This window comes from Rhinolophus sinicus, linkage group LG04, assembly GCF_036562045.2.
Source record: "Rhinolophus sinicus isolate RSC01 linkage group LG04, ASM3656204v1, whole genome shotgun sequence".
Classification (NCBI taxonomy): domain Eukaryota; kingdom Metazoa; phylum Chordata; class Mammalia; order Chiroptera; family Rhinolophidae; genus Rhinolophus; species Rhinolophus sinicus.
In genome coordinates this window covers 150,730,513-150,756,985 of record NC_133754.1, presented here as the reverse complement: position 1 = coordinate 150,756,985, position 26,473 = coordinate 150,730,513, and positions in this window count along the sequence as shown.

The following is a 26,473-nucleotide window of genomic DNA, read 5'->3' as shown; positions in this document are numbered from 1 at the left end:
GATTTGTAATAGATAAAATTGTGTTTTTTTTATTTTTAAATTACAGTTGACATACAATGTAATAGGTAAAATTTTTATCAGTGGTGAACTGACAAGACTATACCAGTTGTTTCAGTTACCTACTGCTATATAACAAACCACTCCAAAATTTAGTGTACTAAAACAGAGTTTTGTGGGTTATCTAGGCTTAGCTGGGGAGTTATCATTTAAGGGCTCACATGCTGTTGTTCTTTGGTGTTGAACAGAGCTGCAATCATCTAAAAGCTTAATTGAGCTAGATGTCTAAGATGGCTCACTCACCAGGCTGGTTGGTGTGTTGGTACTGTCTGTTGGCTGGGAACTCAGCTTGGGCTGTGGAGAAGTGCACCTATATGTGGTCTATTCACGTGTTTTGGGTTTTTCATGACATGTAGTCTAAGATCAGAGAGGATACAGCCTAAGAAGAAGTGTTCCAGGAGACCCTGGCAGAAAGTAAACTCTTCTTATACCCTAAGTTCTCTACCTGCGCAGCATTACTAACACTGTATTGAATTGGTCAAAAGCAAGTCATGGGGCCAATTCAAACTCAAGAGAAATGGACTACACAAGCATTTGAATACTGAGAAACACGTTTCACTGCGGGAAGAGAAGATCTTTGGTGTCTAGATACCATATCAGGGCAATCTATCAAATACTTGAGAAATCTCTCTCTCTTTCTCTGACAGATAATTATGACTATAAGGCCAGTTTAATTGGATGGCTGTTGCTAAGCATGATTGATTATTTTGGAAAAAGATATAAAAATAAGGGAGTATTCATCTAGCAGTTAAACACTGAGTATTAACATTATAGTGCCTGCTTAATAGCATGTAAAGAGGCTTGCATCTCAGCCAGAGGAAAGAAACAAATCATACAATATTTTATCCCAATGACATAAAGATATAAAGACAAAGGATTCAGGGATAGTGTGCCTCCTCATATCCCCATTTATTTTTCTAGAATGGCCCCTTTAAAATCCAGATGAACTCTGTAGGATAACAAAGATGACTATAAACTCAACAATGGACTACTATAAACTTAATACTAACCAGATATGATATCTTTACTAGAGCAGATTAACATGTCTTCAGAAACATGGTATGTGGCCATTGATTAGACTAATGCTTCTTTTTCTATCTTATCAAGAAATTAGAGCAAACACAGTTCACATTCATTGGAAGACTGAAATACACACTTAAAGCATTGACTCAAGATTGTATCAACTCTCTCACCCACTGTCATAATGTAGTATGAAGAGACTTGGACTGTCTGAGCATCTCAGAAAACATGACACTGGTACCTATATTGATGACATTATGCCAATTAGACCAGATGATCAAGAAGCAGACAGTATGTTGGGAGCATTGTTAAGGTATATATACTCTAGAAGATGGGACATAAATTCTATGACTTGTATTCATCTTTTGTTATCAGTATATATTGAGTATTACAATTTTAATACAGTTTTTTTCTCAAAGTGTGTATACATTTTTTTTGACATATAGTTGATTTGAGCCCCTCTTTCTCTATAAATTTTTCTAATTGCATATGTATATGTATGTCTATATGTGTGTATGTGTGCATCCTGTATCCTACATATATGGCATGTGCTAGAACAAAGGGAGATGTAAATCAACAAAAGGAATATGATCCTAAACCCAAGGGATTCTGTTGTACTGTCATAGAAACAGACATATAAACCAACAGAACAGAACAGAGAGCAGAGATATAAACCCATGCATGTATGGGCAACTAATCTTTGACCAGGATGTTAAGAATACACAATGTGGAAAGGATAGTCTCTCAAATAAATGCTGTTTGGAGAACTAGATTTCTATATGCAAAAGAATGAAATTGGACCCTTATCTTAAACCATATACAAACATTACTTCAAAATGTATTTGAGACCTAAATGTAAGACCTGAAACCATCATACTCCTAGAAGAAAACAGGAAAAAAGCTCCTTGATATTGGCAATGATTTTTTTTAGATATGACACCAAAAGCCAACAGGTATATGAAAATATGTTCCACTTCACTAGCTATTAGGGAAGTGCAAATCAAAACCACAATGAGATACTACTTTACACCAGTTAGAATGGCTATCATCAACAAGACAAATAGTAACAAGTGTTGGAGAGATTGTGGAGAAAAAGGAACTCTCATACACTGTTGGTGGGAATGTAAATTAGTACAGCCACTATGGAAAACAGTGTGGAGGTTACTAAAAAAATTAAGAATAGAACTACCATAATGACCCAGCAGTCCTTCTTCTGGGTATCTACCTAAAGTATCTGAAAACATTTATCCTTAAAGATATATGTACCACTATGTTTATTGCAGCATTATTCATAGTGGCCAAGACATGGAAACAATCAAAGTATCCTTTGGTACATGATTGGATAAAGAAGATCTGGTCCGTATATATAATGGAATATTACTTGGCCATAAGAAAAGCTGAAATAATGCCATTTGCAATAAACATGATGGATCTTGAGATTATCATGGTAAGCAAAATAAATCAGACAGAAAACATCGAGAATCATATCATTTCACTCATACTCATATGTGGGATGTGAAACTGAAAGCAACAAATGAACAAGACAAACAAATGAGCAAAAACTCACAGACACAGACAACAGTTTAACATAGCCCAGAAGATAAGGGGGCATGGTAGAAGAGGGTAAAGAGGGTCAAATATATGGTGACAGAAGGAGATTTGACTTTGGGTGGTGAACACGCAATGTAATCTATAGATGATGTATTATAGAATTGTTCACTTGAAACCTATATAATTTTATTAAGCAATGTCACCCCAATAAATTTAATAAAAAGTAAAATAAAATAAATAAAACTTATCAATATTTCACTCAAAAAAGAAAAATGAAAAGAAAACCATTCCAAGTAAAAGTCTGCAAAGGATTTGAACAGATATTTTGCAAAAGAAGATACACAAATTAGCACGTGAATAAATGCTCAATATCACAATGAGATACCAGTAGGCAACCAGAAAACCTCCTTGAATAATAGTCTTAAGATCTGTACATTTCTTTGCAGGTATATTTTACCACAAAAAAAACAAAACAAAACAAAACAAAACAACAAAAAAAACACACAACTGAATAACTTTTGAACTCTAGTTAATGGCATGCATCCTGAGGTATTTAGCAAGCAGTATAGTGAGGGCTGTAGTTTACTTAGACATACATCAAATAATAAACTGCATCGATATATAGAGGGGTGGTAAGTTAGAAAAACATGTAATTAAACAAGTTTAGTAAAATGTTAATTGTAGAATCTACATGGAAGGGATAATTGTTCACTATAATTTTTTTTTTCACTGAACTATATGTTTTAATGTTTCCATAGTAAAATGTTGGAATGTTATCTCAGATTTAGTTGATGTAATGCAGGAATATCTGAAGAGCACCAAAGAGGACATCTGGAGGATAAATCTTCTAAATAAATATGAACTTCTTAAAACAATAATAATGTGTTGTGGGTTTTAAAATGTATGTAGCGTTATAATATATGATAAGAAGAGTACAAAAGGAGGAAGGGAGATAAATGGAGTTAAAATGTTCTAATTTCTTGCAGTGTCTGGAAAGTGTAAAAAATTTAAATTTAAAGTAGACACTAAAAATCTGGAATATATGTTTTAATCACCAAGGTAAGTGGTGATTTAAAAAATAAAAAGTACTTGATTAAAGCAAAAAATGAAAAATAGAAACATAATAACAAATAAGAAAAAATAAAGAGATGCAGATGTGGAAAAAACAAATACTGTAATTGTAGATATGAAACCATATATATTAGTACTTATGGAAACTGTAAATAGATTAAATATTATAATTAAAAGATAAATATTGTTAGATTGGATTAAACAACAAAACCCATCTATGTACTGCTTGTAAGAGACTCACCTTAAATACAAAGATGCATAAAATTTGAAAGCAAAAGGATATTTAAAAAAAAACCTATACGTACACTAACCAGAGTCAGTGAAGTTATAGTAATATTCGTCAAAGTAAACTTTAAGGGAAGAGATAAATGGTAAAGACAAAAGCAGGTATTTCATAATATTGCGTGAAATAATCAGAAAGAAATAATAAGCCTAAATTTATGTACATCTAACATAATTATTACAAAGTAAAATCTGACAAGTGGAGAAATAGATTTCATGTTTATATAGATTTCATGTTTCATGTTAGATTATCATAAAACAGCTAATACAAATGTTGTTGAAGTCTTAGAATAACATTTTCTGTAACAATGGAGCATATTTTAGTACAGATGATATCAACATCGTAAGCTACATGGAGGTGGTATCGATGGGTTTTAATTTGTACTTCTCCAGTGTTTCCAGTACAGGAAAGAATATAATGGATAGTCAAAGATAAATCCACAATTATAGTAGGAGATTTTTAACACATCTCTCTCAATAAGTGATAGAAAAAGCAGACAAAAAGAAAAAAAATCATTAAAGACAGAAGATTTGAACTAAAGGAAATTAGCAAACTTTAAGTCTTATATAAGATCATGAACCAAAAATATTTAATAATAGCTGTATCAACAAAGGTAAGATGTGATACTGAGAATCAGAATTTTCTGTAATTGTTTGTGAGATTCCCTTGTTCATGGAATTTCTTTATGAAAGACCCTAGATTTACAAAATACTATGTTAATATGTTCTCAAAGAGTTCTGTTGAATATTTCACAGCAGTTATCTGCAAAGGACAGTGTTATACTCCATTTTAAGCCATTAAAAAAAAATCCATCGTTAAGTATCTTGATCTTAATTTCCCATCAATACAACTTCAATGACTTCAATGCCCTAAAACTGCATTGAAGATATTATATCAACTAAATTATATAACAAAGGATCCTTTTCCATGCTGTGAGTCAAGGATGGCTTGGGCACAAAGTCTTTTATAATCTGCCCAAACTTACCTACTAGTATTTCCCAAAGTAACTTCATTACTTCTAAAAGTAATAAGAAAATTAAAACTGTATTAGCAACCTCTATGTGACAGATACTATCTCAGTAGGCACCAGAGGGATAAATATTCTCTAATAGCCATTTAAAACTTGAAGGGCACGTGCATCTGTTAGCAAAGTACTCATAATTGACACTCAGTAAAAGAATATTGATTGAATTCTTTTGAGCAGCTGCTTATTAGAGGATGCTTTATAAATGCTGGTTGAATAAAATTGTATTGGACAAAATCAAGAATGCCAATCCTATATTTATTGTTTACAAAGATGAGTGTGTATACCTTAGCAGAAGGTCTCATTTTGCCCAGATATGAAAGTTCCTGAAGCCCTAGGAGGCAGGTTATAAAATGAATGTTTCTTTTGCTTTCCTCATTGATTGATTCCTTTCTTTATTCAACAAATAATTATTTATTGTATATTATGTATCAGAGACTAATGTACCAGTGACTAAGATTTATAGAGCTCTAGCCCCACTAGTTTTCGTAAGTTCACCTTTTAGTTTGGGAGGCCAATATGTTAAGAAAACCCTATCAACTTAAAACATAATTAATTATTTAATTGTGATTGTAGTAAGTGCTACAAAGAGGTCTAGTGTTGTAAAAGATATTATAACAAGGGATCTGAACCTAGTCTTCATGGTGGTGGCAGGGAGTATGGTATGTATGTCGAGGAATGTTTATTAAAGACTGTTTGGGCTATACTCTGACAATAAATTAGGTGATGTAGAAAGTCGTGGCTACGTATCCCAAACTAAGGGAACAGCCTATGTGCAAAAGACATTCCTTGCTTAACAAATACAGTACGCTTAATAAATTAAGCCAAATGTGAGAGTGTAGTGGTGGAGTGGAAAGGACTAAATCCAGATCATGCAAAGCTTTTAGGAAATGTTAAGGATTTTCTTCTTTTTCCTCAGAGAACAGAAAATCTCCAAAGGAATTTAAACAAGGGAGTGGAAGAATTTTTAAGAGATTACTTTGGCTTGACTCAGGGCAAGAGTGTATGCTATGTAGGGAGGCCATTGGGACACACTTCCCATAGTGCAGGGAAAACTCCCTAATGACCTGGACTAGCATGGTAAAAGTGGGACTAGAGAAAAATGGTTTCTATCAAGGGGTATTTAGGATGTAGAACAGAGAAAAACTGGTCCTTGATCCGATAAGAAGGGGTGAGGAGAGGGCAAAGTCATGGCTAGGTCCCTAGTTTACCTAAGTACATGGGGTGGTACTCTCTTTTGAGGTTCTAAACAATGGGAGAACAGCAGGCCACAGGAGGACATTGATGATTTTCACTAAGAGCTGAGTGTGAGGAGATCTAGGTAATTACATATGTTCATCTAAAGTTCAAAGGAAAGATGTGGGCAGGAAATAAGTAGTTGATAATCAGATGCCCAGGGAGTAAATGTAGAAGTAAAAGGAATTTAGTTTTGAACTTTGAGGAACTTTTTCATTTAAAAACCATATGGAAAGGTAGACACAGAATCAAAGGTGATATTTGTAAGAGGAAAATCTCTGGGTATGGTGTCACCTGAGGCGAGGGGAGAGTGTTTTGAGAATAAGGGAGTAATAAATGCTATTCCTCAGAATGTAATCTTCTCATTGTATTTGAAGGTTTGCTTAGAGTTCTCTTTGAAATGTTAATGTTACCTGACTGCTTAGAGTGATTGTCTAGGTACTACAAGTGATAGAAAATAAAATACTTTAGAACTGGTGACTTCATATTACTAAGAGAGCATGGTGCCAAATCTATTCTAGAATAACATTTATTTCTTGAATGGTATAATTTAGAATGTCTTCATTTAATTCACTATTCATGTTGTATTAGAAGTTAATATGACTTGTCAGTGCATTATTGTATTCACATTTTAAAGAATTCTTTCTGACATTAAGTATGAGCATCTCAAAGCCTGAATGTGTTTGAAATCATGCATAAATACAAGTTTTACACGATCAGTTACTTACATAGGAAAGCCTCATTCACTCACCCATTCAGCAAATATTTCTTAATTGACTAATATATGCCAGCAGTTGCTAAATGCTGGGGATGTAAGACAAATCTTGAAAACAGTTTTAGTATACTATCACACTCTTGGGGAAAATATATGTGGGGTGAGGAGGAGGAGTTGAACCTGAAAAGATAGGTCAGAACTGGATTGTGAAGTATTTTCGGTACAAAGCTTGAAACTACATTTTAATGTAACCAAATAATTAATGAGGAAAATTTCTTCTTTATAGATAATTTCTAGCTAGTGAATCAAGAAGAAATGATAAACTATCACATTTGCTTCTAATACCTGATGAATTAATAGAAATAGGCAAAGACTGGTAACAAAAATGAGAGACAAGTCAACATTATGTACCTCTTGATGCAAGTATATGAGACAACCTATGAAATTTTCTTGTCTAAATTGTTGAATCTGAAACAGATCAAGCCTCTAGATCTGACTATCAATTTATAGGAAAAATATAAAAAATAAGAGAATATGTTAAATGATACCATGGAAATGCAATCAGCAAAACCCAGGTAGAATAAGCAACCGATTTTCTTCAACAACAATGAAAGAAAGAAAAAGAGGAGTGGACAGCCTTAGTAAAAGAGTAAAAGACATTTGGAAGACATAGAAGCAATTGTAATTTATGGTGCCTGTTGTACCCTGATTCAAACTGTAAAATAAAAATATATAAAATAAGCCAGGATTTATGAATGCTGTCATTAAGAAATTATAGTTAAATTTTAGGTGTGATAATATTCTGTAATTTGGGTAAAAAAGAGTTCCTTTCTTGTATTCCTTAGAGTTAAAAATAATATAATGTCTGAGATTGCATCAATATAAACAGGGATAGGAAATAGAAAAAAATAAGTTGGTCATGAATTGTGAACTTTGAAACTAATTGGTGGATACAGGAATTTATTTTATTATTTTAGTTACTTTTCTATAGGTTGAAAATTTCTATAATAGAAAGTGAAAAATAAAGGTTCTTAATCAGAAGGAAAGGAAGGAAGAAAAGGGGGTAGCAATTTTTGATGACAGGAAGCTGAAACTGGGTAGTAAATGTAAAAATGTGGTTAGGAGATGCTGAGGGATTAAGCCAAAGCTTTGATGATGGAGATGGTGATGAGAAAGAGTTTGCAAAGCTTTCATTTAGAATCACTTGGATGTAGGAGGTTAGAGGACTCTAAGATTTGAATATTGGGCACTTTGATGATTAGATTATTCAGACAGTTTGCAGAGAAGCAAATGTCTCAGGGCGCATAATGTGTTCTTTTTATTAATGTAATAAGTTTGAGATTCTGGTAGATAGCCAGAGAGACCTTCCCAACAGACAGTTGTTGATTTAAGACCAAAACTGAGGAGAATCATGGGAACTAGACATTATTCAAATGAAAAAAAAATTGACCAAGTTTATTTGGAGGGGTAAACTCAGCTCTGCTAACACTCCACCTTGCCCCTCCACACTCTCTCCACCACCAACCTGTCACCAACCCCTTCCTTTAAACCTACTTCCACATGGAAAAAAATACTATCTATTGGATAGTTGCTAGTTGTTTTTCTTTCCTTTTTTTCCCCTGAAACGACCAGATTTGTTTGTTTGAATGCAAAGTGATTCTTAAGATGAAGGGGTTTAGGGGACATTTTGGGGAAAGATTTGAGTGAAACAATGTAGAGAAAGAAAAATTTTATGAGAAGTTACTATGAGGAGAAATGTTTTGAGGCAAATGTGGAAAAGATGTAATAGTTCTTGGAGGAAGGGAAAGTAGGATAAATTAGAGATGATTAGAGGGAATTTTATATTTTCATAAGATGGAAGCCATAATTTCTTTCTCTATTTCTTTCTCTAAATAATAGACAAACAAGCAAAAACTCATCAGTGCTTTGGGGTTAGATTTGTGTCTGATTTTTTTGAGCCAGGTTGTGCTGAGACAGATCTTAAGAGCAGAACACAGAAGCATTAGGCTTTTCTTTCACACTGGGGTTTTGTTCTGGGTGCTTTCAAGGAATTTTGTATGCATTTGTATAAGGACTGTTTTATGCCAGATTTTAGACTCCCACCTTTTATTACTATTTGTATTTGTTATAAAGAGGAAGACAAAGGTTCTGCTAAATTTTATACATTTAAAATAAAAATGATAACAAATGTGATAGTAATATAACATTTCCAGCAGAACCCAGCAACATCGTTTGAAGAGGCATCAGACTGGGGACTAGTATGGATAGACAGTTGTATTCTGGAGACTGGAGTCATGCAAAAATTAATGATGTGACATGTACTTGGCCAAGTTTGTGACAACAATTATGACATATATAATAGTATGCCCCTTTTGTAGATCAAAATAAAAATAAGGTGATATTTATACAAGTATTTGTTACAGTCAGTGCTTGATAGATACAATTATCATCATCATCACTGTCATTGTCAGCTTTGTTATAAATCATGAAAAACAAGTGAAGAGACAAAAAGTAGACACAAGGAAACACCATATGGAGAGGAGCAGCTTCAGCGGCCAGAGCTTGCTGTGCTACATTAGAATGTTCCAACACATTGGGTAGGATGCATTGCTCTTTCAGTCACCTTCTCCAGGATTGGCAGCTGTAGCTCCTACCTCCTGTGGTTAGATGCTTTCAGTTTTTTCCACTGGGGCTTAGGGAACAGGAAGACCCATAATGTTGACAGAAATTATCTTTAGAAAGAGCCATGTATGGCAGTAGGACAAATAATCTGACATGCAAAGAGAATTGAAACATCAGCCTGCAAATATGTTAAGTAGAGACAGAAGAAGGCTCAAAGAAATGGGGAGAGTGTACTTGAGCCTGAACTGGGTATCATTAATTCTGAAGAGGCACAGCCTTCTCACTCATGGGACGTGGTTATTTGAGATAGACTCAGGTGATAGCTATGAAGGAGAACATTACTAACATTGGCTTTCTAATTAAAATATGGGAAGATCAGTACATTTCTACAGGGAAAAAGAAGTCAGCGTTTCATGTTAGATTATCATAAAACAGCTAATACAAATGTTGTTGAAGTCTTAGAATAACATTTTCTGTAACAATGGAGCATATTTTAGTACAGATGATATCAACATTGTAAGCTACATGGAGGTGGTATCGATGGGTTTTAATTTGTACTTCTCCAGTGTTTCCAGTATGGGAAAGAATATAATGGATAGTCAGAGATTTTACAATTAAGCAGAATGGTGACCTGAAAGAAAATTACATTGGGACCTCCTTCTAGACATAGCTATATCACTAATAAGCCTTTTTATTTTTTAAACTTTTATTTATTTAAGTGTTTTCCCCGTACCCATCAGCTCCAAGTCAAGTAGTTGTTTCAATCTAGTTGTGAAGGGCACAGCTCACAGTGGCCCATGTGGGGATCGAACTGGAAACCTGTTGTTAAGAACGCTGCGCTCAAACCAACTGAACTAACTGGCTGACCCACTAATAAGACTTTTGACATGGGAAAAGCTCCTGTATTAGTAAAATGAGTTTATTGGGTTTGGTATTTCCTAAGTTCTCATTTTCTAAGTTTTATGAGGAATAAATTTTAAGTTAGATGTAAAAAGGACCTGACGTAAACACTCGCATATACATACATACACACAAAACAAAACATCAAACCTAGAATACAGTTTCCCTGTGAAAATGACCCACCATAAATGAAAGGGTGAATTTTTAAGTTAAGGCAAAAAGTCTGTATCATAAACAATTTATTTTCCATGGAGTAGATACTCCATGGCTTTGTCCAGATCCCTCATTCTGGCTGATGTACCCATCCCTTAGTTGCTTGGACTGTTTGTTGCTAACAATTCACAACTGCTTCCTTCACTGGGCATTGGCCTTAGCTCTAAGAACTCCCTCAACCAAGGCTATGCTCCCTCATAGGGAGCTGCCCAAGGCAGAACTAGCTACTGAAGATGAAGGCCAGAACCCTTGCTTCATGTGACACGACTCTTAGGGGCCATTCCATCCTTGGAGCTCCTCAGGATGGGTATATATCTCAGCTACAGCTACATTGCCTGTCAGCTTCTGGCACTGGCCAGTTCCGCCACCCTCCCTTCATTAACAGTTGTAGCTCTCCAGAGTACTCCCTGGTTAATTAACCTTCTACATGCAATTTTCCATCTCAGTATCTGTTTCTAGAGAACACAGTGTAAGACACAATGCAATCAAATGTACCTGTTTATCCAAGTAAAAATGCTTACGAATGGACTTCAGGCTGTTTCTTGGATTCTCAAATGTCTGTGCATATATATCATTCCTTGTGTCAGCAGAGACACTAGTTTCCATATGAGCATAGAACCATCTCAGCTTTCAGTCTGTGACTGGTGGAAATTAAGTTCAAGTCCTTTCCGTTTAGACAAGTTATGTAGTCTTGACATGGGATGAAACTGGAGCTTGAGAACTTCACAAGGAGAGCTTCCTGCTGCAATAATATGTTAAGATAATTGAAAGAGGAGTGCTTTTACACAAGGTACTCTTAATTCCCGTATATTATGGAAAATTGTAAATAAGACCTAAATACCTAGAAGACTTCTTTCATATATGACATAGGAGACAGAAACTTCTTAAAAATACATGACACAATGAAAGAAACATTTCCAGAGCTTAAAATAAAAACCAAAGCAGAAAGTCCTCAACTTTTTCTCTGGTAATAAAAGGAATCTCTTTCCTTCAAAAGTGGTCTGGGGCAAATATAATCACTGTGGGTTTCACTAATTTGTTTGCTTTAATTTAACTTCTACTTCTTCTGTAATAGAAAGTTTTCTTAGCCATAAGGTAAGACAGAAGAGGGAAAAACAAAAGCAAATTTTGTCCCTAAAAAAGGAGCATGTGCAACACTTATAAATATGTCTAAAATGTTTTGATATAACATTTTTTATATGGATATTTCCTAACAGATGCAACAGTATCTGTTGTACAAGCTTTTTGGTTCTTTGAGTCCTAAGAAAACAGAGCAGAACGTGGCTGAATGTAAAAAAAACATGCTGAGAGCCACAATGAGTTTCGTTATAATACTAGCAAGAGCCTTTTAGTATGGTTATGAAGTCAAGTGAGAAAGCAATCTCTTTTAATTTTGTTTATTATCCTAACTCTAATTTCTTTTCTATTTTGAACATTTAGAGCAAAAACAGATCAACTTACTATTTTTAATTCTTTGTTTTTAAATGTTACTATGAACTTCAATGTTTTTGAAAATTCTAATTACCCCTCTAGAGCAATAAAGCTATTCTTCTAATGCAAGGGGTGGCTAACACCTTATTGATTTAAAAACACCTCCAGGGACGTGGAGACAGGCACCAGAGAAAACCAAAGAGCTGTTTAGCAGAAACTCCTCTGGCATCCACTACCAACATCATTCTATTTTCTTATGATTAAATGAGTTCATCTTACACCTTCTTCTTTTCACCTTTGGTCTCATTACTTTTTTATATTAGCTCTATTTCTTCTTTCCTGGATTAAAAATAAATAAATAAAAGGTGTTACTATAGCTACATTATTTTGTGTAGAATTTGGTGCAACATGGGGCATTCAGGGGGCTTCCAGGATGAACAAATTAGAGAATCATCAGTATACAGCCAAATTCATGTTCAATGCTATGTTGCTTGGGAAACTGGCTTATTAACCACTCCATTTCTTTTTGTCTTTTGAAACGATGCTTTCTTTGATCTGAACAAGTGATTTTTTTTTTTTCTTTTTGTATTATACAGAAGAATTGAGTGTTCTTCCCTTATTCCTAGGGTTTCCAGGTGGGAATTCCCACCCTTTTCAGGAATATTTTTTTCACTTTCCCATTCCTGAATCCTGAGATACAAACTGTTTTCTGTTCTCCACTATGAATCGTTTCCACAAAATGACGACCGATACTACCAACCACCTGGATTCAAGGAGCTGATTTTTCCGATTTCCCCACCAACTTTTCTTGGGATTCTGGAATGGAAAAGCAAAAAAAATTCCCGAGAATGGGCGGGAATTGCTGCCTGGAAGCCTTACTTATTCCCAATGTCTTGCTGACCAAGCTAGTTGAAAGCTAAGGCAAGTCATGGCTGTTTTCAACTCATAACATCAAGAAGTTGCTTCCAGTGCTCAGATCCTATTGCCATCTTGGCCTGTTGAAGATGTGACACATTTTCAGTGAAATTCTTTGTGTCTTTTCAGTTTCTATCTTAAGGCACAAGGAGAAATTGAGCAAAATAAATCATGCTGTCCAAACTTGACATCGTGAAAATCTCGGTTTAGAGTTACTTCTTTGGTTATGAAGTAAAATCATATACAAATGGTTATGACAATACACTTTTCCTTAAAAAATCCCAAAATGTTCTACCTTGTCTTTAGGCAGTGATTTACATATCCCATATGGACTTGTCTTATGTTTGTTTCGTCAGGCATGTTCAGGGCTCGATTCCAAGCCACACAGCTGGAGGTAAAAAGGCAGGAGGCTAGTCTGCTGTGTTCAACAGTATGTCTGTGAAAGTTCTATTCTGACCCAAAGTTTCTTTAGGGATCTTTATATTTGCTGTCTGCTAACCACACCTGTTTCTGGTACACAGTGTGATGCTAAGAGAGAACAGCTTTTAACAACCTCATGCTATTATAAATAACCAATGGTATTCTGTGCAGAAAAAGCTATTAAGGGTGACAACCTTATCTAGACAGCAGAAGATCAGTGGGTGGGACCGCTGTTAGAATACTCCCCAAAGTCACTGGATGAGCAGGGTGCATTTGTAACCTTACTGATCAAATCTACTAAGTAAAGTGACATTTTTCTGCAAAATATGTCTTATTCTTCATTGTGATTCTAAATTATAGGAGCAGCAGCCACACCCCAGAGGATTCCAGCAAATTGCACTATTTGTGCTCCCAAAGCTGCTTAGAATGAAGGGTTAGCCTTTTCTGTCATAAAAACATTTTATGTGATTGGCAAATCAGAAAGTGGTCAATCAGCAGACAGTTATAGAGATGTTTTTCATCTCCAGTAACAGCAGGATGCTAACGGGAGAGTTAAGATGAAAAGAAAAAAAAAAAAAAAAACACAAAACATTGATTTGTTGACAGAGGCCTAGCAGCTGTCACAGTAAAACATGGTTCTCTTGCACTTAATCAATGTCAGTCTCCAACCCAATCGTTTTGTATCCCAGATGAGAAGCAATCAAGAGGAACACCTTCATAAGCATGAAGCTTGCTAGATGGGGTTCAATGAAGTGTGTCTTTAAGCTTAGGCACTCAGAATGTGATGCATGACCCAAAGCTAATCAGAAATGCTTAACCCTTTGAAAGGAGGCAGCGATTACTTGCCTATTTCTTTCTTTTTTTTTTCAAATAGAAAACACATTTCCCATTCCATCTACAATTTTTAGGATACTCTGTGTCTGTTTTGATGCAGTTCTTTTTTTTTTTTCTTTTGTGCTGGATAAGCTAAAGCATGGTTATTAATCATGGATCCATCTTATAGTGTAAGGCACTGTTTTAAACACATCTCATTCTTCAGGAGGACAATATAGGAACAATGGCTAATTTCACTACTGATGTTTCATGGCTTCTTTCTGTGTGAATATTTATCAAATGGTGGCTTTAGTTTTAGTACCTCTGGCCCAGGGATCATGGCCTGGGAGACCATGATTGAGACAAGCTTAAGGCCTTAAATCATATTTCCTGTAAAATGAGGTTTAATTTCCTGTGAGTTTCCTTCTCTGATGGCCAGTGAGAAAGATAGTCTGAGAAACAGAACACCAGTGATAGCTTCACTCAAATGGACAGAAATGCGGGGCAACGCTCTGGTCGCCCAGCTTGAAGGAGAAGAAGCCAGCATTCCTGGGCCATTGCACACCTCTTCACACCACTGCTGCAGCAGTGCCCAGAGAAGCCGAGTCATCGGGGCTTGTATTTCTTTGTAGATCTCACAGAAATAGGATTCATAAGTGGTGGTGGAGAAAATTGGTTGGGAGTGGGCTGTGAACTATCTGGAGAAAAAACAAAACAAGTCCCTACTTCCTCGCTTAATGTGCAATACCACAGACAGAAAAATGTGTTATCTGTCTTTTGTGTCATTTTTCAATTTAGTTGCTTTCAGAACTAATCTGTGGTTTAAGGGTGAGAGAGAGAGAGACAGAGACAGAGACAGAGAGAGACTCAAAGGCCTTGATAGCTAGTATGGTATAAGAAAATAAGTATTCAACGGAAATAAAGAAATATAAGACATATACATAGTCATTTATGATTGCGATTGCCAGAAAAAATTTAAACAAAAAACTGACAAGAAATTAAAATGGGCTTTTATGTTTAAGACGACAGTATATTCCTATGCTTTTTGCTAAGAAAATTATTTTAATTTCACAATTCAGGGGCAATGTGTTTAATGGGGAGACTATAATGGTGAGTCAGGAGGTTTTATAGTGGTCAAGTAAGCCACCAGAAATCAATGCTTTTATCAATGAGAATTCAGTTCCCCCTTTTAAAAGATAAAGTGACACATATTAAAAATTTTAAGAGTTCATTTAAGCAAAAATTTATTTGAATCAAGAATGCAAAACTGGAGGTCGTTAGGAGAGCTCCAATGATAGGAGCTATGGTAAAGACTTTTATAATGAATATGTGGAAACAAAGCAAGGAAATTATTTGATTGGCTATAGCCTAAGCAGTTACCTTATTTGGAAAAGCCAGGCTGGCTATTTGGAATTGGTTTTCCATGCTTTGAATTTCTTGACCTTGATGTATTATAGGCTTAGATTTGGCTTGCTTACCCAGGCTACTAAAGCATTAGAGACGTTAGACAGTCTAATGGTCTCTTTGTTTAAACATTCTCAGATTCTTATAATTTGATATAAAAATACTATAGCTGATACCATTTCCACATTTATGAGAGTTTACGGTCTAACATACAGAAATAGTAGTGGACTCTGACCGGTAAAACAAAACAAAATTTTAAAATAGGATGGAGAACCAAGGAGATTTTGTATGTCTTTGGTTATGGATAGTACAGCATCAAAGCAAAACAAAGATGTGACCATAACTCTGGGGAAAATATTTTCTCAATTTTTTTACTAGGCTAGGGATAGACCATGGAAATGTATTATTTAATAACCACTTTTTTATGAATTCAAGATATGTAAAAAGCCATTGATGTTTTTCTTTATGTTCTTTCTTCGTCTTTTCTTCCTGGTTTTGTTGTTGTTATTGTATATATAAACAATGTTGTAAATGTTTTTACAGATTTGCTTTTGACCCCTATCTCTCTAACCCATGTTTACTTCATAATTCCTTAAGTTACTCATACTAGTAAATTCTTTAGCAAACATGTTTAGGAGCGTAGCTATGGAGATTGGTGGAGAGAGAATATACTGATATTTTCTTATTAACCTTTTCCCTCACCAAAATTTTGACCATCTTCTCCTTTCTAAAATGTCCAAGTCCTAAGTATTTAGTATTTGCCAAGTTAAATGGAGATAGAAAGGGCAGGTATGGAAAAAGGCAGCAGGTGCTTTTCAGGTCTCATCCTTACTCCATACATATTCCTTTGCCTAGTTTTAGATTTATACCTTAAGGAGGTGTTTATTATGCATATATGATACTACTTTCATGCTGTAGTTTTGTCTCCAAAAGCCTTTGAGAAAAATCTTTCTTTGCCTTCATCAGCACTACTTCAGTATTTATCATCAGAAGTGTTAGATTCTCTTTATTATAAATTAATCAGGGCCTAGTATCAACCTATATTGCTTGATAGCTACTGAAAACCTACTATAGAGACTAGGTTCAACTTGGATAAAGATGGGTTATTTACATAGTTTGAACACAATTAGATAAGCATCTTTAAGTGCTTTTTCCTAGTAAGGAGATGTCTTAGACACCTGAAATAATGGCAAAGCCCACTGCATAAATGAATGAAGTGAGTATTTCACGTGCAGCTGCCATAAGGTACTGGGGATCATTAATGAAATGGGATCCACTGGCCTTATGTACTTGAATACATACATGTTTGATATTTGATCATGACAAATTTCAAACATATGCAAAAGTAGAAAGAATAGTAAAATGAACAACCGGAAACCCATCCTCTAGATTTAACTATGGTTAGTATTTGGGATATTTTCTTTGTAACACACACACACACACACACACACACACACACACACACACACTTTTCTTGCTAAAATATATTACTATAAATAACTGAACATATATGTTTTGAAATCACCACAGCATTCTGACTATTCATTTAGCTCATTTTCATTAGAATTATGTGAGAGACACCAAGTGAATGTTGCGAATCTTAAATATCATTTTGGTTGTGGCGACAGCCTCTGTTTTTCATTGGAGGATAATTTCATGCTTGTATCAATTGTTAATGGAAAATATAGTTGAAAATGCAAACATGCATTCTGTACAAATTGAAATATATCTGACAATTCTTTGGGTAGCTAAATTCCTGTTAAAATCTATCTTTTCAAATTCAAAGATGTTAGGATAGTATTCGAAGGAGGCAAACCAAATCTTGGGCTCCTTAGCTACCAGGTGGTTTTCAAAAACTCTAGAAGGATGACTTAGACATATTTGGAAAGGGTATGTATAGCACTTTCTTGCCTCCTAAGGGACACAGGGCCTATACTTAGGATTTTGACTTACTTTGAATTGGCCTAGATATTTAAGAATAGAAACAATACGTAAGCGAGGTCACAGTGGGATGCATCTGGCTAAAAGTCTCTTTACTTGCTTCAAATACTGATTGAAACTATTAATTACCATGGAGTTATATTTGTGTCTGACTTGGTGACTATGTTTATCATTGTCTTAATCTTTCCTAGGTTCCAGATCATGCCTTACTTCCATTTCTACTTGGTTGGGCATGCCAATTTCATTCTTTTCTGTGGAAAGACCACAGACTTTAATCTTATTTCAGTATTTACAACCTTCGTCTGCATATCTGCATTCAGTCTTTCCTAGAATGATGCCCAGTGATAAATATCATATTTTCTTACATTTATCCACTAACTTTTTATTAAAAAATACTTTCCCATATAGTCTGCTTACCTGTTGGCTCAGCTCTCAGATTTGCCTGTGGACCACTTGATCTTATTGAACTCCTTTGCTGGAGGTATCATGGTGTAGGAGAAAAATAATAGACACTGGTGTCGCCTAGCTGGTTGTACATTCAGTCTTCACCCCTATCCAGTGGGCTGGCATGAACGTTGGACTCAGTTTTCTCCAAGGACAGTGTTGTTATTATAATTGAGTTAATTGAAGTAAAGTACCTAGCACAGTGCTACCTAGCACATAGTAGCTGTGCTATACGTGTGAGTTTTCCACTTTTTTGCCCTCCAGAGAAAGAGGGAGGGGGAAGGAGAGAAGGAGAGAATGTAATGTGTATCTTAAGAGATGTTTCCGATTCAATTTAAAAGAGATTATGTCCTTTCACAGCTATCCATATGCTCTCACTGAATTCAGTTTGTACCTTTAGCTGTACTTACCTGTGGGAAATGTGGCGGACAGCTGTCTTCAGCACTTTTCTCAAAACTAGATTTAGATGTGTGATTGCCGTGCCACTGAGGTCCTACAAACTTTCAGTAGGGCTATCAATCATCAGGCTGACTAAATCCTCAGTTTGCCCATATCACTAAGTGAGACTCTGCAGCGTGGAAAAGGAAAATACACATGTCCATTACTAACAATAAACAATTTCTGAATACCTGCAACTGACACATTGCTAGGCTCTAAGAGGGTTGCTAAAACAACTCACATATAGACCATATTTTTTTCCGTTCAATACACATACTCACACCACTGAAAGCAGCCATTTTTTTTTGAAGGATGGCAGTCTAAGTTCTGATTTACAAAGTCTGATCTACTCATCTATAAGATGGTGTTTTCCCCGGGACTGACTACCCAAGCAACATATTGAAGAGTCTCCTTACACAATAGTCATGTCTATGTGCTCCTAGTTCTTTTTATATTTTTTACTTAAGGGAAGGCAAGGCAAATGGCTCCCAAATGTTCTCAATTGACAGCAATTTTTGCCCATTTACACATGAAAGCATGTGAAATGAACAGGCATGGAGGGAGAATGATGTGCAGGCCCATCGAGTGCACAGAGAGGCTGGTCCTCATGCTAATTGGAGAAATTGTAAGAAATCAGGATTACCAAATCTTTTCCCGAATGCATTATTAAAAGGAAGACTCACAGCTTTTTTGGTTATTTGGTCACCTCTATATGCAAAGCATTTGGAAGGTAATTCTGGATGTTATTTGATCAATGGAAAGCAAGGAATCATCACATTTCAATAATACTGTATGTATGGGAATGATAAATGAGCAAGTGATTGGTGTCCGGGTAATGAAAGGAAATGCAAGCTATGCAGATGTGCTCAGCTCTGGACGTGAAAATTAACTGGTAAGGCACATTTGTCAGAAAATTCTCACTCAGAGATTTATTTATTTCCCCTACCTTCACTCATCATCTATCTTTTCTTAATGCTTAATTAGCAGCCCAATCTACGTTTAGGTAGTTCAGATCAAGTGCAGAAAAAAATAATAAGAATCTTTTCTCTTTCTTTCTGTGTTTCATTGTAATTTTTGTCCAAGTGTTTTACTACTTTCTATGCCATTTTATGCTTAGTTCTTATTTAAAATTTCTTTTATTTGAATGTGACAATTCTTTACCTTTAACATTGCATAACTGCAGGCTCGGTTTGTGGTTTAATTTATAATTACTATATAATAAACTGGAACTCTGAATGATTTCAGAATAAATATTTCACCTCCAAATCTTCTCTTGCCAAATGAAAATTCTTTTATGAGTTACTTTATCAGTAGCTAAAGAGAAGAGATTAATTAGAGATGTCTTCAACCTGAAAAGAATAGAAAACAAGGGTCCAAAAAGTGTACATCCTGTGTGAAATATAATTAAAGTTTGTTTCTGAAATTATTTGGAGAACAATTCCCTTGAAAATTGAACACATTGTGTTTTTAAAAAATCAGGAATTCTTTGTGCTGTGTTTTTTCTGTCTTGTTTGTTATAGCTCATGGTAGACATGAAAAGAGAAATGTACTGTATCTTTCCTAGAGTGAAATTACAAATGTATGAGCAGAATAATAATCTTGAGTCAATTTGGATTGGCTTTTTGCTCTCCCCTACCCTAGAGCTAGTCCTCAAAATACATAATGAAATTGATCTGGAGTCCATTAAGGAATTATTGTATATCTACCGTGTATACCCTCTGTTGCTGTAGGGTGAGGAAACCTTTCTACAAAGTAAAGTATATGGCTTTATTAGGTTCCTGTGGTTGCTGAAACAAATCACCACAAATTTGGTGGCTTAAAACAGAGAAATGTATTCTATCACAGTTCTTGAGGCCAGAGTCTGAAATTAAGTTGTGTCAGCAGGGCCATGCTCCCTCTGAAGACTCTAGCACAGGATCCTTCTTTGCTTCCTCCAGCTTCTGGTGGCCCTAGGTGTTCCTTGGCTTATGGATATATCACTCCAATCTCTGCTTCCATCTTCACATGACCTTCTCTTCTCCTTCTTTGTCTTTTATAAGGACAGTTGTCATTGGATAAAGTCCCACCTGGATAAAACAGGATGATCTCATTTCAAGATCCTTAAGTTAATTATATCTTTAAGATCCTTTATTCAAGTGAGGTATCACATGCACCAATTCCAATATCCAGCAAAGGCATGGATATATCTTTTTTGGGGTGGGGAACCATGCAACCCTTTATGATGGCTTCAGTGGAGGCTGTTGAAGATTCAGAGTTGGGACTTGATGTAGCAGAACTACAGTTCCACTTTGTGGAAACTTCAAGAGATTTTAACTTGGCCATTTTGTTTTTTTCAGTACTACTCCTTCCCAGCTTGTCTGCAACCTCTTACCACGATGGCAAAGCTTTGCTCTGCAGCTAGAATAGAGTCTGCTACATAGTATGTGATGAAGAGTTGTTAAATGAATGAGTAAATGAGCTGCCCCTTCTATAGATTTTATTATGGAAGTTATATGTGTTTGAAAGTTTTACAAATATGGACCCCACAAAATGAAGGTCAATTATCTAGAAAATATGAAATCAGTGAATCTTTTGGATCAGGAGAGTGGTATGCTAAATCCACACATAAAGATTAAACTAGAGAGAGATTCTAAGAGAATCTTTCTTAGGATTCTAAATTTAGGAACCTTCAGAGCATCCTAAATTTAGTTACAATGGGGGTGCAAAAAAGTGTTTGAGAAACTGTTCATCAGTCAGGAACTTGGTGAGAGTTCTACTGGTAGAAATCTGATGATTTGATTCCAGAGAGCAGGATGGTCGGGTGGATTATATTATTTAGCTCTTTATTAAAATAAAAGTTACTGTGTTTTTCACCTTCTTTCATTATAAAGATATTAAAGTATCTGTATGTACAGAAACACAAGGACAAAAATAATTTCAGTAAATCTATAGCCCAGAATAAACTTGTACATACCTAAGTGGACAGTTTGATAAGGGAAAGGGAAACTGAAGGCCTCTGACCTGGAGAGAAAGTTCGATTCATGATTAAGGAGAGAACTGAGTCTTCCTTAAGCTGCAGAAGCAAGGCTAACCGTAAGTGGTAGCGAGTCAAGATGAATCCTGAAGTCAAGTCAGAGAGAGTAGAAAGCAGGAATTGCGTTGTGAGATGAGGTAAGACAAATGGTTTAGGTTGCCACTATTATAAACATTGTGAGTCAGGGAAACTGGAAAGTACCAGACAGCATGAGATACCAGAGAGATGACTAGTTGGGGAGTTGGAGGACAGATTCCCTAATGCAAAGAAACTCTCGAAGCAATAATTTAATCATGCCAAGATTAACATGGCAATAAATTCTCACAAAAATAATTTCCATACTGTGATATCTTTTTATTACTTTATGATTTATAGCCTGGCTACTTCTAAAAATGTTTAAAGCAGTTTCCAAACTAGAATTGTGTATACATTGCATGTTTGCTGTCATATTGGCCTCGGTATCTATGGCAGTGTCAGGTCAGGGGATAGAACTGAACTTCAAGCTGATTCTGAGGCACACCCAGGGTTAAGAGCCACTACTCTGGGGTGTGCAATTCTGGAGGATTTGGTGGCATTTTGAGTGGTGGCAGTTCTAATGTGGGGGGTATGGATTGATTTGAGGAGCAGGATCTAATCCTGTGAGAAATCATTGCAGAAACAGCCAATGTCATCAAGGTTAGGCTTCAGTTTGAGGAAGCCATATTGGAGATCTGGACTCAGAGTCCCAGGTATGTGGCTAGTTGGACAGACCAGCCACATGCAATGGGGGTTGGGTATAGTGGCAGCTTTGTGAGCTGCCATGAAAGCATCAGAGGACTAGATGCACTCCAGATATAGGAGATTATTCTAAGCTTAGAGTGCTCATGGGTCAAAAGCACTTACCCACTGCCAGGCTGGATTCTCATGGGTACAGGAGCCAACAAGGCCAGACCTGTCTATGGCAGAACTTTGGCACTTGCATCAGGGTAGGACAGGAGCTGGCAGAGAGAGACACTTCTGGAGCTGAGACTCTTTTGTCTGGAGGAGTAGTGGGGGATATAATATGATGTGATAGCTCCGGAGAGACAACCCTTGCTACCCTTTACAGGGCAGAATGGCTGCTGATCACATAACAAGAATGGATGCATTTTCAAAGAATTAAGGTCACAGTCAACCTTTCAATCCCTAGGCTTAGAATCTTCGGTGTTGTTTTTAGTACCAACTACTTCAAACCCTACATCTAGTCAACTATCTGCTAAATCAAACTCAGTCACTTTAGAATATATGGGGATAAAATGTTTCCATTTGGATTATGTGTGAGTGAGTGAGTGAGTGTGAGTGTGTGTGTGTTGGAAGAGGTGATGAAGGGCTGAAGGGTTTGGGGAAAAACAGCAAACTGCTTAGTGAATACAAACAGCAAAGTCAGTTAAAACACAAATTGGAGAGTTTGGTGAAACTAAGCTATTAAGGGAGGATTTTATGTCATTTAAATTTTGAAATAATTTAGATTAAGGGTACATTTAAGCAATACTAAGATAAATTAGCTAATTCAGAGTCACAGGGTTTTTTCTTTGGTAGAAAACATACACTAAAGGGAAGTTGGAAATTGAGGAAAGCAAATCTCTCTAAAGAACAGATTTTAAAGGATGATAGCAGATTTCAAGTTCTGACAAAAGAAGGTAAAATATGGTGTGGCTCTGGCACTTTCCTGTGCTCTTCAGTAGTGGCCAAAAGTAGGCGATGACAGGGCTTTGGCAGTGATTACTGCTGACGGGTGAGGCAGGATCCCTGAGATTCAGAACAGGCCAGGTCTTGGGCATGACTCACGTTCAATCCTCACAGATTGGCTTGGCCTGATGGGGCATCTTCAACTTAGGGTAATAGCAGTAATTTTCACTTTATTTATTTCTGCATCTTGGCTGGGGATTCTATAGCACATCACTTAGTGAAGGCATCGGCCAGTTGCCATCAGCTTTTGAATAAAGTAAGACTTTTGATTGTGATAGCATTTTAAGCTCTCACATCCACCTTTGACTCAATCAGTTATTTTCTGGGTTATTTTACATGTGCCTTATATTGGAATAGATGATTTTATTTTTTTAGGAATAGGTGATTTTTTAAAAAAAAATATTTTTTATGTCAGGAAATTTTCCTACCACATAATACATAATTAGGGGAAAATAATAATTTATGGTCTTTTGGGAAAATACCAGCTACCCGTTCCTTCACATGGTAAGCTGATTATGTACTTCCCCTGGAAAATATGAATAGTTGAAGAGCACAGTGGCCCATGATGAGTACTATCTCTGTAAAACTTTTCCATCTTCCAGATCTACGTGGGTGTGTCTGGCCTCACAGGAATGCCCTCTTAACTGATACACAAATTTCTCCAAGCCAATTCCCCAACCTTAGTCATAATGGATTCATACTTCAAGTTTTATGGGAAATGTGTCTTAAGGAGAATACATTAAAGAAAAGAACTTTCTAAACACAATGACAATGACAATGAACAATGACACAATAATGCATAAATATCTTTGCTACATACCCTTCATTGGGCTCCCTCTCACAGGTCTATCACCTCCTGAGTCACCAGTCTTGACAACTCTCTTTCTTCCTGAGTTCTTTCTGCCTCAGCATGGGTGTTCTAATGGTCAGATACTGCCTCTGAAACAGCTCTTGTAACTAGACCCTCTGTTGTAGGCTATTGCCACAGGTTTAGTTATGGTTCCTATCATCTGTTGCAGGTACAAGTGCAATATTCCCAGTCTCTCCTCTTTGCCATTTCTGCTTTACACTTTCATCACCTATACCTTTCTGAAACTTTGATTGGATCATTTCACTTTGTTCCTCAGAAGAGTGAATAATTCTGTGTCCAATTAGGAAGAAAAGTTAATTCCCACAACCTAGAATGTGACATTCCCCTCAGGATTCTGAATAACTTGAACTTTTAAAAGCAAATTTAAAAAGATAATTTGGGCTGAACATGCATATTTTAAGTTGACACAAAGAGCAAACATAGATAAAATCTGTACACATGTAGTTTAACTTCATCTGAAATTATCCTAATCACTTTATCCAATAGGTTAAAATGTTTTTAATTGTCTAAGTAATTGACAGAACATATTACTCGGTCACCAGAAGAAGCCTAGGTTGCTCAGAAAATTCAATATAAATATGTTATAAATATTATGTAGTAATATTTTTAATTATGGAATTAAAAAAGTGAGAAAACTTCTTCAAATGGGTAAGCCTTCAGAATTTTATAAAATATGAAAATTCACATTTTGAAAATTTATTAATATGAATGTTAATGAACATATATAACCACAGTAAAGTTATCAATATTAGGAAATTAACATTAATGTAATATTATTTTATAAACTTTATTCAAATTTTATTAATTGTCCCATAGATATCATTTTTGTGGTCCAGGCTCTAAACCAGGATTACATGTTGCATTTAGCTGACATACCTCCCTAGTGTCCTTTACTCTATCAGTTGTTTATTTTGAGACCACAGCAAATAAGATTCCGTGACAGACCTATGGCCCCATTCTCCACCACAAAAACTCCCCAAACCCTGAGGCTTTAGAAGCTAAACTTAAATTCTAGAAGCCAATAGGAAGTAATATCTGACTTGAATCTTAGACTTCCTAAAGCAACATCACATTTCACAGAGATTTTGCTCTCCTTTTATAAAACTCATGAAAAATGGATTTTGGATCTCCTGAGGCTTCCCAGACATCTAACTAGAACAGTAGTAGTAAAGGAGCAGATTTGCTGGACATGGATGCTATTACCTGCCATCTTTTTCATTTCAAATGTAGCTAGTGACTGTGCTAAATAGAAGTCAGGACATGGTGTTTGCCCTTCTGCTGAACAGTCAAGTGGCGCTTGAAGAAAATCATTCCTGTGTAGTATGCCAGTTTGAATACCTGAGAAAGCATCGTGAACTCAAAGAAATGGGATGGAGAGGTAACTAAATCAAATCATCTGTAAGAAGAAAATATTGGAATTTGTTCTCATACTCTCATCTTAAGAAATAAGAGCAAAAAAAATTAGAGGATATCAAGTGTTTCAATCCTAAAATAATTTTTGCCTCTGCAAATTAGCATCTTGTTCTTAGTACTAGGACATTAACAATGGCTATTCAAACATGCATTCAGTTAACATACAGTTATCAAACACCTTCATGCTCTGTGGAATTGGTATTTGAAAATAGAAATTAATAAAACATGATCCTTATTCTCACAGTGCTCATAGTGTAGGGTAGTTCTGCAAAATAGAAATATAATACTAGTCACATTTGCCATTTTAAGTTTTCTGATAGCGTCATTAAAAAATGGAAACAGGTGAAATAAATTTTAATTTATATTTCCCAACATACCAAATATTATCACTATGTTATATCAGTATGATATAAAACACTATTACATATTTTATATTTGTTTTTACAGTCTAAGATTTTAAAATTTGGTGTGTACATTACACTTACAGCATGCCTCAATTTGGACTAGCCACATATCAAGTGGTGAATAGCCACATGTGACTACCATGTTGGACAGTGCAAGTCTAGAGTAACATAGAAATGAAAATAAAACTACATTACAAATGAATAGGTCTATGACCCAAGTATATCCAAGGGTTCTGGAAAGAACAGAGTTAAGTGACTTCTTCCTTAGAATAAGATGTATTCCAGTGTACATAACAGCACTTATATACTCAACACATATATATATATTTAATACATTCACTTTTATAAATAAATGAATGAATACAGGCCTAGTCAAAGAAGTAAACACTGAGACATTTAAGCCAATTCTTGAGGGGCTCGTTGGGGTCTACCGATAGCAAAGAAGGTAACAGTGGAAAAAAGAAAAATATTTCCAGGCAGAAGGAAGAGGATGCAGAAAGTCCCTAAAACTTGGGGTATAGTTCAGAACAATCTGTCCTTGCTATAATGACAAGGTCTGGCTTCATT